Here is a 15,239-nt window from a genome sequence, read left to right on the forward strand (position 1 = left end):
GGCTGCCGCTGGCGTGGATGGTGAAGCTGCAGCTGGCGGCGGCGTGGAAGCCGGAGGCGCTGCAGCTGGCGTGAATGAAGAGGCTGCAGCTGGCGTGAATGAAGAGGCTGCAGCTGGCGTGGAAGCCGGAGACGGAGGCGCTGCAGGCTGGACGGATCCCTCGGACCCTCCAGCGACGACAGGAAGCAAAGGCCGGACGGATCCCTCGGACCCTCCAGCGACGACAGGAAGCAAAGGCCGGAGCGGTCCCTCGGACCCTCCAGCGGAAACGGGTGGCTGAACGGGCCACTCGGACCCTCCAGCGGAGAAGGCAGGTGGCGGCGTGGGAGCCGCGGAGTGCTGGATGAACTCATCTGAGCTTCCAGCAAGTGTTGCCGTAGAGCCAGAGGGTATAGGGACCCCTGGCTGAATGTGTAGAGGACCAGGTGAGCTAATGTGTCGCTGACTAGGGGACTGAGCGGCTACAGGGACCTGGGCTAATGGTTCAGGTGGGAGCTTGGCTGCTAACGGTGGTGAAGCAGGTGACTGCACTGGGAAGGCTGAACTGCAGGTGACTGCACTGGGAAGGCTGAACTGCAGGTGACTGCACTGCACTGGGGAAGGCTGAACTGCAGGTGACTGCACTGGGAAGGCTGAACTGCAGGTGACTGCACTGGGAAGGCTGAACTGCAGGTGACTGCACTGGGAAAGGCTGAACTGCAGGTGACTGCACTGGGAAGGCTGAACTGCAGGTGACTGCACTGGGAAGGCTGAACTGCAGGTGACTGCACTGGGGAAGGCTGAACTGCAGGTGACTGCACTGGGAAGGCTGAACTGCAGGTGACTGCACTGGGAAGGCTGAACTGCAGGTGACTGCACTGGGGAGGCTGAACTGCAGGTGACTGCACTGGGGAAGGCTGAACTGCAGGTGACTGCACTGGGGAAGGCTGAACTGCAGGTGACTGCACTGGGAAAGGCTGAACTGCAGGTGACTGCACTGGGGAAGGCTGAACTGCAGGTGACTGCACTGGGAAGGCTGAACTGCAGGTGACTGCACTGGGAAGGCTGAACTGCAGGTGACTGCACTGGGAAGGCTGAACTGCAGGTGACTGCACTGGGAAGGCTTGAACTGCAGGTGACTGCACTGGGAAGGCTGAACTGCAGGTGACTGCACTGGGGAAGGCTGAACTGCAGGTGACTGCACTGGGGAAGGCTGAACTGCAGGTGACTGCACTGGGGAAGGCTGAACTGCAGGTGACTGCACTGGGAAGGCTGAACTGCAGGTGACTGCACTGGGGAAGGCTGAACTGCAGGTGACTGCACTGGGGAAGGCTGAACTGCAGGTGACTGCACTGGGGAAGGCTGAACTGCAGGTGACTGCACTGGGAAGGCTGAACTGCAGGTGACTGCACTGGGGAAGGCTGAACTGCAGGTGACTGCACTGGGAAGGCTGAACTGCAGGTGACTGCACTGGGAAGGCTGAACTGCAGGTGACTGCACTGGGAAGGCTGAACTGCAGGTGACTGCACTGGGGAAGGCTGAACTGCAGGTGACTGCACTGGGGAAGGCTGAACTGCAGGTGACTGCACTGGGAAGGCTGAACTGCAGGTGACTGCACTGGGGAAGGCTGAACTGCAGGTGACTGCACTGGGAAGGCTGAACTGCAGGTGACTGCACTGGGAAGGCTGAACTGCAGGTGACTGCACTGGGGAAGGCTGAACTGCAGGTGACTGCACTGGGGAAGGCTGAACTGCAGGTGACTGCACTGGGGAAGGCTGAACTGCAGGTGACTGCACTGGGAAGGCTGAACTGCAGGTGACTGCACTGGGAAGGCTGAACTGCAGGTGACTGCACTGGGGAAGGCTGAACTGCAGGTGACTGCACTGGGGAAGGCTGAACTGCAGGTGACTGCACTGGGGAAGGCTGAACTGCAGGTGGCGGCACTGGGGAAGGCTGAACTGCAGGTGGCGGCACTGGGAAGGCTGAACTGCAGGTGGCGGCACTGGGGAAGGCTGAACTGCAGGTGGCGGCACTGGGAAGGCTGAACTGCAGGTGGCGGCACTGGGGAAGGCTGAACTGCAGGTGGCGGCACTGGGGAAGGCTGAACTGCAGGTGGCGGCACTGGGAAGGCTGAACTGCAGGTGGCGGCACTGGGGAAGGCTGAACTGCAGGTGACGGCACTGGGGAAGGCTGAACTGCAGGTGACGGCACTGGGGAAGGCTGAACTGCAGGTGGCGGCACTGGGGAAGGCTGAACTGCAGGTGGCGGCACTGGGGAAGGCTGAACTGCAGGTGGCGGCACTGGGGAAGGCTGAACTGCAGGTGGCGGCACTGGGGAAGGCTGAACTGCAGGTGGCGGCACTGGGGAAGGCTGAACTGCAGGTGGCGGCACTGGGGAAGGCTGAACTGCAGGTGGCGGCACTGGGGAAGGCTGAACTGCAGGTGGCGGCACTGGGGAAGGCTGAACTGCAGGTGGCGGCACTGGGGAAGGCTGAACTGCAGGTGGCGGCACTGGGGAAGGCTGAACTGCAGGTGGCGGCACTGGGGAAGGCTGAACTGCAGGTGGCGGCACTGGGGAAGGCTGAACTGCAGGTGGCGGCACTGGGGCCTGGACTACAGGCGGCACTGGGGCCTGGACTACAGGCGGCACTGGGGCCTGGACCACAGGCGGCACTGGGGCCTGGACTACAGGCGGCACTGGGGCCTGGACCACAGGCGGCACTGGGGCCTGGACCACAGGCGCACTGGGGCCTGGACCACAGGCGGCACTGGGGCCTGGACCACAGGCGGCACTGGGGCCTGGACCACAGGCGGCACTGGGGCCTGGACCACAGGCGGCACTGGGGCCTGGACTACAGGCGGCACTGGGGCCTGGACTACAGGCGGCACTGGGGCCTGGACTACAGGCGGCACTGGGGCCTGGACTACAGGCGGCACTGGGGCCTGGACTACTGGAGACACAGGTGACACTGGGAGCTGGGCAGCTAAGTGAGCTACTGGAGGCTGGGCAGCTAAGAGAGCTACTGGAGGCTGGGCAGCTAAGTGAGCTACTGGAGGCTGGGCAGCTAAGTGAGCTACTGGAGGCTGGGCAGCTAAGTGAGCTACTGGAGGCTGGGCAGCTAAGTGAGCTACTGGAGGCTGGGCAGCTAAGTGAGCTACTGGAGGCTGGGCAGCTAAGTGAGCTACTGGAGGCAGCGGAGGTGTGGTGGAGCGAGGACAGTGAGGATGCAGTCTCTTACTGAAGGGAGGATCGAAGGATTTGGTTAGTCTTGATTGGAAAAGATGCTGACGCTGAAAATACCAGGCTGCGAGGGCGTCCAGAAGGGCCGCGGAATCTTCCTTGCCTGGACCACCCATGCCAAACAGCTCAAAGCAACACCTGGCTCGCAGAGCTGCTATTATTTGAGTTAGTCTGTTAATGTCCAAAAAGCTGGCTGTACAAAAGGTGGAAGACAGAAAATTGTCAAAAAAAAACAACCTGGATGAGTCTCTTGGGAGTGTCCTCAGCGTGGATAACGTCCCGGCAATAATTCCGCAGCTGCGCGAGGAACAGTGAGTCTGCTGGATCCATTTGATGGTCGCGTCGTTCTGTCATGGTTGGCTGTGTGGCAGGCAGGCAGGAGAGGTGGATCCAAAATGCAGGACTCAGACACAGGGAGTTCAAACTTAAAGCGCAGCTTTATTGCTGGGACAAAACCTTGAATTAACTAAACTCACCAAAAAGACAACAAAAGACGAAACAGAGGAACTAAGGTCTGAAACACTGGAAAACAAAACTGAACCTGAGCAGATGACTAAACACAAGGAACACTGGAAACAGAACACACACAGCTAGTTGAGGGTACGACGCGACACTGAGCAAGGGCAAACACAGGGCTAATATACACAGGGTAGTAACGAGGGGAATGAGACACAGAAGGGGAGCACAGCTGGGAGAAATCAGAACTGACGAGACGAGGGAGCAAAGTAGAATACACTCACAAGAGACATGGACCTTCAAACTAAAACAGGAAGTAGCACAGACGCAAACTAGACTAGGGGAGACAGAGCAACTAAGAACACAGAACAACAACAAAGACACAGAGGGGAGCTATTAAATACTCAGAGAACTAAAGAGAATACAAGAGAGCCAAACTAAGACACTAAAGAATAAACTGGGGAACAAAGGGAACTGAGACCATAATACAAAACTCAGAGACAAGAAACTCAAAACACTGGGTCACCGACCCAGGACCGTGACACAAGTAGGTTTACCAATAACTTTTTCATATACCTCTCCTTGGAAGATCAAATCAAAAATCTCTTGAAAATGCCAGGAATTACAGATGAATTAATAGGAAGGCAAACAGAAACATCTACTTCTCTCAGTGACATTTGTGATGGTTTTTTGTATCAGAAAGCTTTAAGTGGTTCAGAAACGGCCCTTCAAACCCTCAGCTTAACATTTAGCTGTGATGGTGTCCCAGTTTTAAAAGTCCCCTTGTAGTATTTGGCCCCTTTATGCACCATTAATGAATTGCCATTGAAAACAAGACAGGATAATGTACTCCTTTGTGGACTATGGTTCGGGGATGAGAAGCCTCACATGAGAAGTTTCTTAAAACCTTTCATTGATGAGTGTGTGGACCTACAGGACAGTGGTTTCACATGGGAAAATGACAAAGGTGTTTCTGTCAATACAAAAGTAATCCCTCTAATTCTAATGAGTGACTCAGTTGCCAGACCTCTGATCCAGAATTTTAAACAGTTTAATGGTGAATATGGATGCTCCTACTGCCTTCATGAAGGAAAGGTAGTTGAAAAAGGCAGAGGATTCACTCGTGTATATCCTTTTCAGAAGGACATTCAGCTCCGCAATCAGGAACAAACTAATGAATTTGTAGAAGCTGCGCTACAGTCTGGTAAAGCTGGTATGGGTGTTAAAGGGCCAAGTATGTTGTGTAGACTTCCCAGTTTTGATATTATCGAAGGGTCTGTCCCAGACTACATGCATTCAGTACTTCTGGGTGTTTCAAGAAGTGTAACAGGGCTGTGGTTAAACAGTGAAAACCATGAAAAGCACTGGTATATAGGTAGGTCTACAAAACTGTTAGATGAAATGCTTTTAAAGATTAAACCGCCATGTAATGTACCTCGTGTGCCAAGGTCTGTCACATTGAGGAAATTTTGGAAAGCCCATGAGTGGTATATGTGGCTCTTTTATTATAGCTTACCTGTACTAAAAGGTGTATTGTGTTAAAATCTCCCAGTTCTTTTAATCTTTGGGCTGAAGGAAGGACAATACTCGGTGTATAAATGCTCAATCAACAATACTTTATTTCCATATAATTCAACACTTAAGAGCATAAGAACCATCATGATGGGGAGACCTGCCTGCAGAGGGTCACAGCAAGTCTCAAAATGGTGACGGGTTACTCAGCCTTTTATAGCCCCTAGTGGCCCCCACCTAGTCGTAAAAGCCTAAACATTCACATGTTTTCTCTCTTACGGCGCCTAAGTTATGACCTCAGCTCCTTGTTTTTCTGCTCTCCGTAAAGGTGGGGGTATGGAATGTGGTCTGTTTCTTCTATTCTAGACACAAGGTCTCCTGCACACAACATTCTCTTCATGATTCAGCAATATGAAATGTCAAGAAACAGTGTAACACATTCAACAGTGTCAAATAATACAGGTCAATCAAATAGATCTAATGATTTTCACACTCTTTTAAGTCAGAAGTATAATGCAAACTAAAACTACATACTGATCACACACTCTATATTAAGGGGTATAATATGATCTACAGCAGTATCATAATTCAACTACTTTGATTACAGATATAAGGTAACATATGATAACAGAATAATCTCACAATTGCCAGAACCACTACTGAATCACTGGTCTAAACTAGTCAAGGGAGTATCCCTTCTGTTGGGCGAAAATATAACCAGAGAGCAGATTACTGAGTCTGAGGCACTTCTAACAGATTTTGTGAAAGACATGGAGGTATTCTATGGGGAAGCTAATCTGTCTTATAATGTCCATCTTTGCCTCCATTTACCAAGAAGTGTAGTTAACTGGGGGCCTTTGTGGGCTCATTCCGCCTTTGTGTTTGAGTCTTACAATGCTAAACTACTAGACATGATCAAAAGCACTCAAGGGGTTGCGCTACAGATTGTAAAAATGTTCTGGCTACAGAAGGCCTTACCATTTTATGGCCAGACTTTACTGAAAGATGCCTCAAATGAATGCAAGGAGATATTTGAATCTCTAACAAGACCTAAACAGTTAAAACATGTAACTCGCACACATGGTATCACTGCACTTAATCTTTCTAAAGTGCGATTAATTAGGAGGGATGACTATATGGCACTGAGTCGTTTTGGGGTACAAAGGAGCAGAGTACAGTACTTTCAACGAATCATTACAAATGGCGAGGTGTTTCACTCAGAAGATTACAGTCGTGTACTCAAACGTAATTCATTCACTGTTATGTTGAATGATGATGATCAAAATTTCTTTAACATTAAACGATTTGTATTATGTCAAAATGAAAGTGGAGAGACGTGTTATGCCATTGGAAGATTCTATGAACGAGCAAAGCATAGTCTCTGTGCCTCAAATCCAAGTTATTTTGAACCAGTATCAAAAGGTCTTGGGCATCTGACAGGTATTCTTGCTGCAGAGATCAAATGCAAATGTCTGATCATTCACACTGAAAAACTAAAAGTTAATTACATTTTTAGAAGCATTAATCAGTGTGAATTCCTTAAATAAGGTTAAACATGAGAAAACATGATTTTCTTCAGTGCCATGTGGTATTTTTCTGAAGTGATTTTGAACCAGTTCATTAAAAAAAAAAACATACATAATTAAACATTAAATGGTAAAACGTCAGATATACATTACATTAAGTCATTAAGTGCTATATATTGCATCATTAAAGGAACACTCCCTCAGAGTTAATACGTTGAGTCTGACCATTTTGGAATCCATACAGTTGATTTGTATGGTGATAACACTTTTAACATAGCTTAGCATACATCATTGAATCTGAAGGGACCGTGAGCATTGCATTGAAAAATGACCAAAGACTTAATGGTCAAACTCATTTTTTTTTTTTATTTCTGAGGGAGATCGAGAATGAGCTTATTTCCAAAAAAAGTGGACTGTTTCTTTAAGTACTATATTGTATATAATGTCAAAAACTAAAGTGTACATAGCAGTTGTTGTATTTTGTGTACTGTATCACTGATAAATAATTTCAAAGTCAAGTGAATGCTAATATTGTGTGAAATACTGTAAGCAAATGAATAAATAACCTAATTCTTGCTAGACCTTTGACTCTGTTTTGTTTGAATCCAACTGTTTTTGTAGATGTGATTAGATGCAGATGTTGTTACTTTTATTATTGTTATTATTATTGCACTAAATACATTTTAAATAAGGGATACTTTGATATACATTCTACTGTAAGGTTGGAAATGTATTTTCTTGAACACAAATATATTTTGAAATGTATTTTGGTTAGAAAGAAATATATTTTCAATTTCAAAAATATATTTTTTTGGAGCATCACAAATACAAAATATATTTACCATATATTGTAAATATATTTTGGCCGGGAAAAATGTATTTTTTTACCGTATGGGAAGTTACTAATAAAGAGCTTTTATCTCATTTCATATGCAGGTCAGAGCATGAAAGCTGTGATGCAGCAGTTTGAGAAAAATTGCTGTGATATAAAATATGTTTTTTGGTTTTACAAAATATATAAAAGAGCAGATAGAAAAGAAATAAGTGTAAAGAGTGCAGCAAACTGCATGTTTTAGTGTGAGTTGGTTCATCTGATCTGGTTGTGTAAAAGTCACTGCATGACACTGAGTTTGACTTTTGTGTCACTGACACTCATCTCTGACTCAGAGAAACGATTTCTCCCCTGTGATGTTCACACAGTGGTGAGTTACATGTGTGTGGAATTTTTACTCTTTTATAGAATTAAAGTTTTGCTTTTCTCTTACTTTCTTTTTTCTGTTATTTACTAAAAAATCTCTCAAAGAAATAATGAATTCTCCACACGTGTTTGAAGGTTGCATGCAAATATCATGTGATCTAAAAGTCAAATATCTGCTGATGGAGCAAAACAAGGCCAGATGTTCAGCAGCTGTATTGCTGCATGACATCAGCCCACAGCAGCAGAGACCGTGGAGCCAACATGTGAGAAACAAAGCAACACGCTGAACATCTGAACCACAGCAGGAAGTGCGACTCTTTGTAGACCTGTGGACAGGAAACACACAGCAGGTCCTGATCAGTAACAGGGTCCAAATACAAACATGTGTTTATCAGCATCTGTATATATGAGCACACAGAGAGCTCAGCTGGACACACACTTCAGTCCTCCATCAAACACAACACACCTACACACTGTTTCCACCAGCTGCAGCACAGTCCAGTCTTTACAGTCAGGGAGGGCTTTTAATGTGAAAGGGACCACACAGGAAGTTTCAGAGGAACAGAAGAACCAAAGGATGGTCTGTGATGTTAAGGTTAGTGTGATCAGCATCAGCTGGAAATATGAAACATGTCAAACATGTGAGGAAGAAGCAGCAGCAGCTCACACGTTTACCACAACCACACACAGTCCTCTGAGAGCAGCGTGGCCTCCATCTTTGAAACGCACAAACTCACTGTTTGATTATTGATTGATTGATTTTCAGAGATAAGTAATGAAAGTTTATTTATTAAGCACAAAAGGCTCAAATATACATGAACATTAAGTGGAAAAAAAAGATTCAATAAGACAGTAAAATAAACAGGTGGTTTTAAAATAAATAAATAATAATTCAATAAAATGTTTGTCATTAGAAAGCCTGTAAAACAGAAACATTTGAACAGCTTTTTTAAAGAATCCACAGAGTGGACTAAACGTAGTTGTGGAGGCAGACTGTTCCACAGCCTTGGTGCCACAGACTGAAAGGCTCTGTCACACTTAGTCTTTAGTCGTGTACAGGGAACAACTAACACATCATGAGTCCGTGAACGGAGACAACGAGCTGCATATATTTTGTAAGAAGTTGAGATAAATAATCGAGGACGTGATCATTTAGTGTTCTGTGTGTTAAAACAAGAATTTTGAAACAAATCCTGAAATTTATTGGGAGCCAATATAAAGAAGATTAAATAGCAGTAATGTGAGCTCGCTTGTTAGAACATGTTAGTCGTCTGGCTGCAGCATTTTGTATAACTTGGAGGTGAGAACGACATGATGTGTCCAGGCTGGTAAACAGGACATTACAATAATCTAAACACAATGACACAAACGTATGAACAGTTTTTTCCAGTTCAGCCGAGGAGACCATATGTCACAGTTAGAAATGTTCCTTAAATGAAAGAAACAGGAACGAGACAGATTTTATATGTGAGTTGAAGCCCAGAGAAGAATCAAATATTCCACCAAGATTTTGAATGTTGGACTTAAAGTTGATCAAAAAGAAGCAAGAACCAATTTATATTTGTAGTTCATGAGGAGCTATGATCACGGTCTCAGTCTTGTTGGTGTTTAAGACAAAGTATTTGCTACAGAGTGAATCAGTCCCCTGATTTAAGCAGTGGACTAGGGTGGATAGCCTATTGATCTGATGAGGCTGAATGTCAATGGCATAGAAATGATAAGAAATGTTATTAAAAGACTGAATAATGCCATCCGAGGGGGCGGTGTGGCAGCAATTTTTCACACCAGCCTATTAATCAATGAAAGACCAAGACAGACTTTTAATTCATTTGAAAGCCTGATGCTTAGCCTCGTCCACCCCAGCTGTAAAACTCAGAAACCAGTCTTACTTGTTATCATCTATCAACATTTACAATAATTGATTACACAGCAATGGAGAGTAGACTTTATCAAAGTAGATGTCTTTCTGAAAGTGCTGTAACTAAGTTTAAGAATATAATCCACCCACTGTTATCATCTTCAATGCCCTGTACCAACATAGAGCAGGGCAGCTATCTGAACGCTACTCCAACAGAGGTCGATTATCTTGTTAATAATTTTACCTCACCACGCATGCGACTCTGGATACTGTAGCTCCTGTGAAAACTAAGGCCTCAAATCAGAAGTACCTGACTCCGTGGTATAATTCTCAAACACGTAGCCTAAAGCAGATAACTCGTAAGCTGGAGAGGAAATGGCGTGTCACAAATTTAGAGGATCATCATTTAGCCTGGAGAAATAGTTTGCTGCTTTATAAGAAAGCGCTCCGCAAAGCCAGAACATCTTACTATTCGTCACTGATTGAAGAAAATAAGAACAACCCCAGGTTTCTCTTCAGCACTGTAGCCAGGCTGACAAACAGTCAGAGCTCTACTGAGCCAACAATCCCTTTAACGTTAACTAGTAATGACTTCATGAACTTCTTCACAAATAAAATTTTTATCATTAGAGAAAAAATTACCAATAATCATCCCACAGATGTAATATTATCTACAGCTACTTTTAGTACCATTGATGTTAAGTTAGACTCTTTTTCTCCAATTGATCTTTCTGAGTTAACTTTAATAATTACTTCCTCCAAACCATCAACGTGTCTTTTAGACCCCATTCCTACAAAACTGCTCAAAGAAGTCCTGCCATTAATTCATTCTTCAATCTTAAATATGATCAACCTCTAATAATTGGCTATGTACCACAGGCCTTCAAGCTGGCTGTAGTTAAACTTTTTCTTAAAAAGCATCTCTAGACCCAGCTGTCTTAGCTAATTATAGGCCAATCTCCAACCTTCCTTTCATATCAAAAATTCTTGAAAGAGTAGTTGTCAAACAGCTAACAGATCATCTGCAGAGGAATGGCTTATTTGAAGAGTTTCAGTCAGGTTTCAGAGCTCATCACAGCACAGAAACAGCTTTAGTGAAGGTTAGAAATGATCTTCTTATGGCCTCTGACAGTGGACTCATCTCTGTGCTTGTCCTGCTAGACCTTAGTGAGATTCCCATGATGCATTGAGTTTTTCCTTTCCAGTAACCTTTCTCACTCACTATGTGTTAATAGACCTCTCTGCATTGAATCATATCTGTTATTAATCTCCGTCTCTCTTCCACAGCATGTCTTTCATCCTGTTTTCCTTCTTTCACCCCAACCGGTCGCAGCAGATGGCCCCACCCCTCCCTGAGCCTGGTTCTGCCGGAGGTTTCTTCCTGTTAAAAGGGAGTTTTTCCTTTGAACTGTCGCGAAAGTGCTTGCTCATAGGGGGTCATATGATTGTTGGGTTTTTCTCTGTATCTATTATTGTGCGATCTACTGTACAATATAAAGCACCCTGAGGTGACTGCTGTTTTTATTTGATATATAAATAAAATTGAAATGAAATGAAATTTAAAATGGGTGGACAGGCTGCACTCTCCCATAGACCTGTCACAGCACTGACAGCCTAGAACAGCATCATTGAAGTCTTTGTTTCTCTCTGAGTGGGGCAAAACTAGCATAAGCCAGAGAATAAGCAGCAGTGAAAATATCTGCACTGACAACGTGCCAATAAACTACAGTCATACCACATGTAGGAGGACCTGCAGTCACTGTGTTTAGAGTGGACATGAAACAGTACCTGTATTAGGTTTTATTTGAGATGTTCACATGATGTGATCATCACTCTTTTATGCAATATTAAGGTGTGATTTAACCACAAGTCTCTCCTTTTCCCAGCCCAACAGTTTACAACATAACAGGCCCGTGTGCAATCAACCCACCTTTGTCTACAACATGTCTCAAAGCCTCTGTTTGCTGCCCTGTAATCTTTGTGCCCCACAGCTTTTAACTGAACTCTGCTTGGATTTTGCCTTTTTGCTTTTTTCCCACCTCCTGACTTCTGTATTCCTTCCCTGATCTGAAAGACAAAATCAGATTCATCTAAAACTCAACACTTCAACACCGACCTGCTGGATGATTCACTAACAGCCACTCTCTTCTCTGGCCCTTCGTTACACCTTTCCAAGGTCCCCAGATCTTATGGGGAATATAAAACAACACCACTGCTGATTAAGTGTATTTCTAATTAGTTAGTTCCTAATTAGTTGAGTTAGTTTCTTAGCACGTCACTACAGCCCCCTCAGACTGTGTTTTCTGCCGTCTAAAGATAATATTGATAGTGTGTGGATTTACAGAGCTGGAGACTTTCTTTTTGCCGAGGTCATTAATCATGTCAAACCGCAGACACGCTGACAGACTGACCAATCTGCGGATCCACACACGATGAACACACAGAGTGGAGTCTGTAAACAAATCTAACAGTTAACCTGCAACACAGGGTCACGTGCCTCCCTCAGTTGGGAACTCTCCTAAAATAAAGTACTGGAACGCACCGCGCGCTTTATGGCAACTTGGCTCCGCCCCCACACGTTAGTAATGTCACGTAGTGTCGGGTCGTGGGCTTTCTCACACCAGCCCTCATATTTTCACAAACACAGTCGCTCTGTGTGAATCAAACCGCGGGTTCACAATGTGCATTTTCACCCAGTCCTGTTACCCTAACATATTATCCCGTGTAAAAAATGTGGAACATTGCAGAAGTCACATGCACGACAGGAAGTTGCATAAGGTGAATCTTTTAAAAGCCATGCAAAGACCAAAAGTACGTTTTCTCATTTATTTGATATTTTAACTATGGATGAATATCAACATACAGCCCCATTACCTTAATTATATCTTAGTTGTTATTTGATTATTTTAAAAATACAATGTTGGGGAAAATCATTAGATTGTGCTCACTGTCCTCATACTAGCAAGGATGCCATGTGGCTATATTGCAAACTGTATGCTAAAAACTCACTGCTATTACTTTCAGTCCTGTTACTCATATAAAGAGTAGACTGAGTACCAGTTACAGGAGTGAGTAGAGTAAATGGATTAAATGATTTATTAATGTGAATATTTGTTGATTTTACTCTATTTACCTGATTTTTAAGTTGTACAGTTGAAATTACTTGAGTTGTTGAGATTTATGTTCAGTTTCGTGATATAAATAAATACTGATATGAAGTCAATGCAAAGGTGGAGAAAGACACACCATAATATCAAGGAAAGAAAAGAAACTGAACTGCACCTTGTTACCCCTCGAGACTTATTGGGACACATATATGTGCAAAATGCATGAGAATCTGGGTTGTTGTGCAGAAGCTTCACCACTTGAAAGTGATCACTGTCGATCTGGATGATCTTGTGAAAGCCATCACACAGAAAACAAACTGCATGTACGGAGAATGTTCTGAGTGCAAGGATCTCTCTTCCCAGTCTCCATCCAGTACAATGCAGAGAGTCAAGTGACTTATCTCCAGCAGGCAGTAGTGGATTAGGAGCACAAGAATGACCCCAGTGGCAAAACATCCAGAGTAACAATCAAAAAAGAGACGAGGCTTGAAAGCACATGAAGACTTGATTCGTGTTGACCTCTGAAAATGAGCTCTGAAAATATAGCACAGAGATACAAGCAGTCCACTTCAGAACATCACACCAGCACACAGATGTGCTTTATATACATACATCCTCCCATCCAACGTCCTTCTGCACAGTGTCCCCATCAAGAAATATTTTAAGGTTAGCGATGGATGTTGTAAAGTAATACAGCATGCGCTCGGATGATAGAGACCGATTGATAATAGAGGAGTGAGACATCTGTGAGAGATCCTCAAAAAGAAATTTGGAGGAACAGTATGCTTTGGGAAGAAGGAAGTGTGCATATGAGAAACTATGTCCTGGAGATGGAAACCAAATCAAAATCAGATAACAGGGTTGACTGAGAGACTTGGAAAGGTGATAGTTCCAGGTTTGAACTCTGATCTTATACTGCTGATGCCACCGGCAAAAGAATTACAAATATTTTCACAATAATCAGATAACATGGCAGGAAAACCAGAATGAGCAGTAGTAAGAGGTCAGGAACTTCATATCCCTGTGCTTATTATTGCTAATCAAGCTAACCTTATTAGAGGTGTTTTTTAGCTGTTTTTTGTGTCTGAAGTTAGTCTTTGTCCTTGCCAGATCATTTGTCTCTGTCCTCTGACATTTCCCTGTGTCTTTTATTATCCCTGTGCACTGTTGGATTCCTGATTTGTTCATTTGCTTAGATTCAGTGACTGTGGAAACTTTATATCCCTCATTTATAATTATCAGACTTTACATGTTATACATAACAGATTTGTTGCAGATTAACTGTTAAGAATAGGGAACACATAACTGGATGAAATTCACAGTAAGTGCAGTTTTTTGCATTTTTTTTTCATTCTTTTCTTCAAACCAGCGTGGCACAGTACAGACATCTTCATGTTTACTATGAAAACACACACAGACCTGGGGACAGCCAATGCAGAGGAAGCAAGCAAGGGGGTAGGAAGGATGTCAGGAAATAAATTAGGACAAATAAAACAGAATAAATAAATACAAATACACTCACACACAGGAACAGCCAGCTGTCTGTACCAAAGATCAAACTCTATTGCCCTGATCTCTGACATGATTAAGTTTGAAACCTTGAACTGTTTTTTTTATGTTTTGTTTTTTGTTTGTTTCTAAATCAGGAGTCTAAAATGTACAGTGTCTATAATGCAAAGCCTGATCCTCACATTGTTTTATACTAATAATATTTCATCTATATCATATGTAACACCCGTCCCACGTTCTATTGAGAGGGGCCCTGGGTTCCTGTTGTTACTTTCCTATTGATATTCCCTTTTTAATGCTTATGGTACAAAATATGCAATAAAACTACACTGTATAGAAATAAATCACACACAAGCAAGTCAATTATAAAGTTAACTCCACTTTAGTAAATGATTAATTAACGACACAGAAGAAAATAAGTAAAATTAATAAAGTTTGTTAAACAATGTAATGTATCTACTTTAACAGAAACAAAAATAATCAAACAATATTGTGGGCCCACACACACTCTCACCGACACACACAGACCTCAAGTGCTACAGTCTTTCTGCTAGCAAACCCCTCGTTGCAGGCCTGAGTTGTGGCTCGGGTGCGCTGGGACCTAAAACAATATGGTCGCTTCACTTGTTGCCAAGCAGTAAAATAAAAAGCACGTGCAAACAGTACTCACACCTCCAGGCAGTTCAAGGGGATAGCAGGGGAAACTGGGTCAAGGCTACCAGCAGGCCACGGCAGCAGCACTCACAGTCGTCCTCACCACGTGCTCTCACGTGAACACATAACTTCAGCCCACCAGCAGAAGGGACCTCTCTGACACGCCAGCAAGACGTCCGTCTCCTACTGAATCACACAAC

The 15,239-nt window shown here is 44.2% G+C and overlaps 1 protein-coding gene across 1 annotated transcript in view; it reads right to left on the reverse strand.

Moving 5' to 3' along the window:
* The window catches only part of LOC120438415, a 190,598-nt gene that overhangs the window by 120,754 nt on the left and 54,605 nt on the right, over positions 1-15,239 (reverse strand). The gene's annotated exons all lie outside the window — the stretch shown is intronic.

The sequence above is a fragment of the Oreochromis aureus genome, linkage group 3, assembly GCF_013358895.1.
Source record: "Oreochromis aureus strain Israel breed Guangdong linkage group 3, ZZ_aureus, whole genome shotgun sequence".
NCBI classification, from domain to species: Eukaryota; Metazoa; Chordata; class Actinopteri; order Cichliformes; family Cichlidae; genus Oreochromis; species Oreochromis aureus.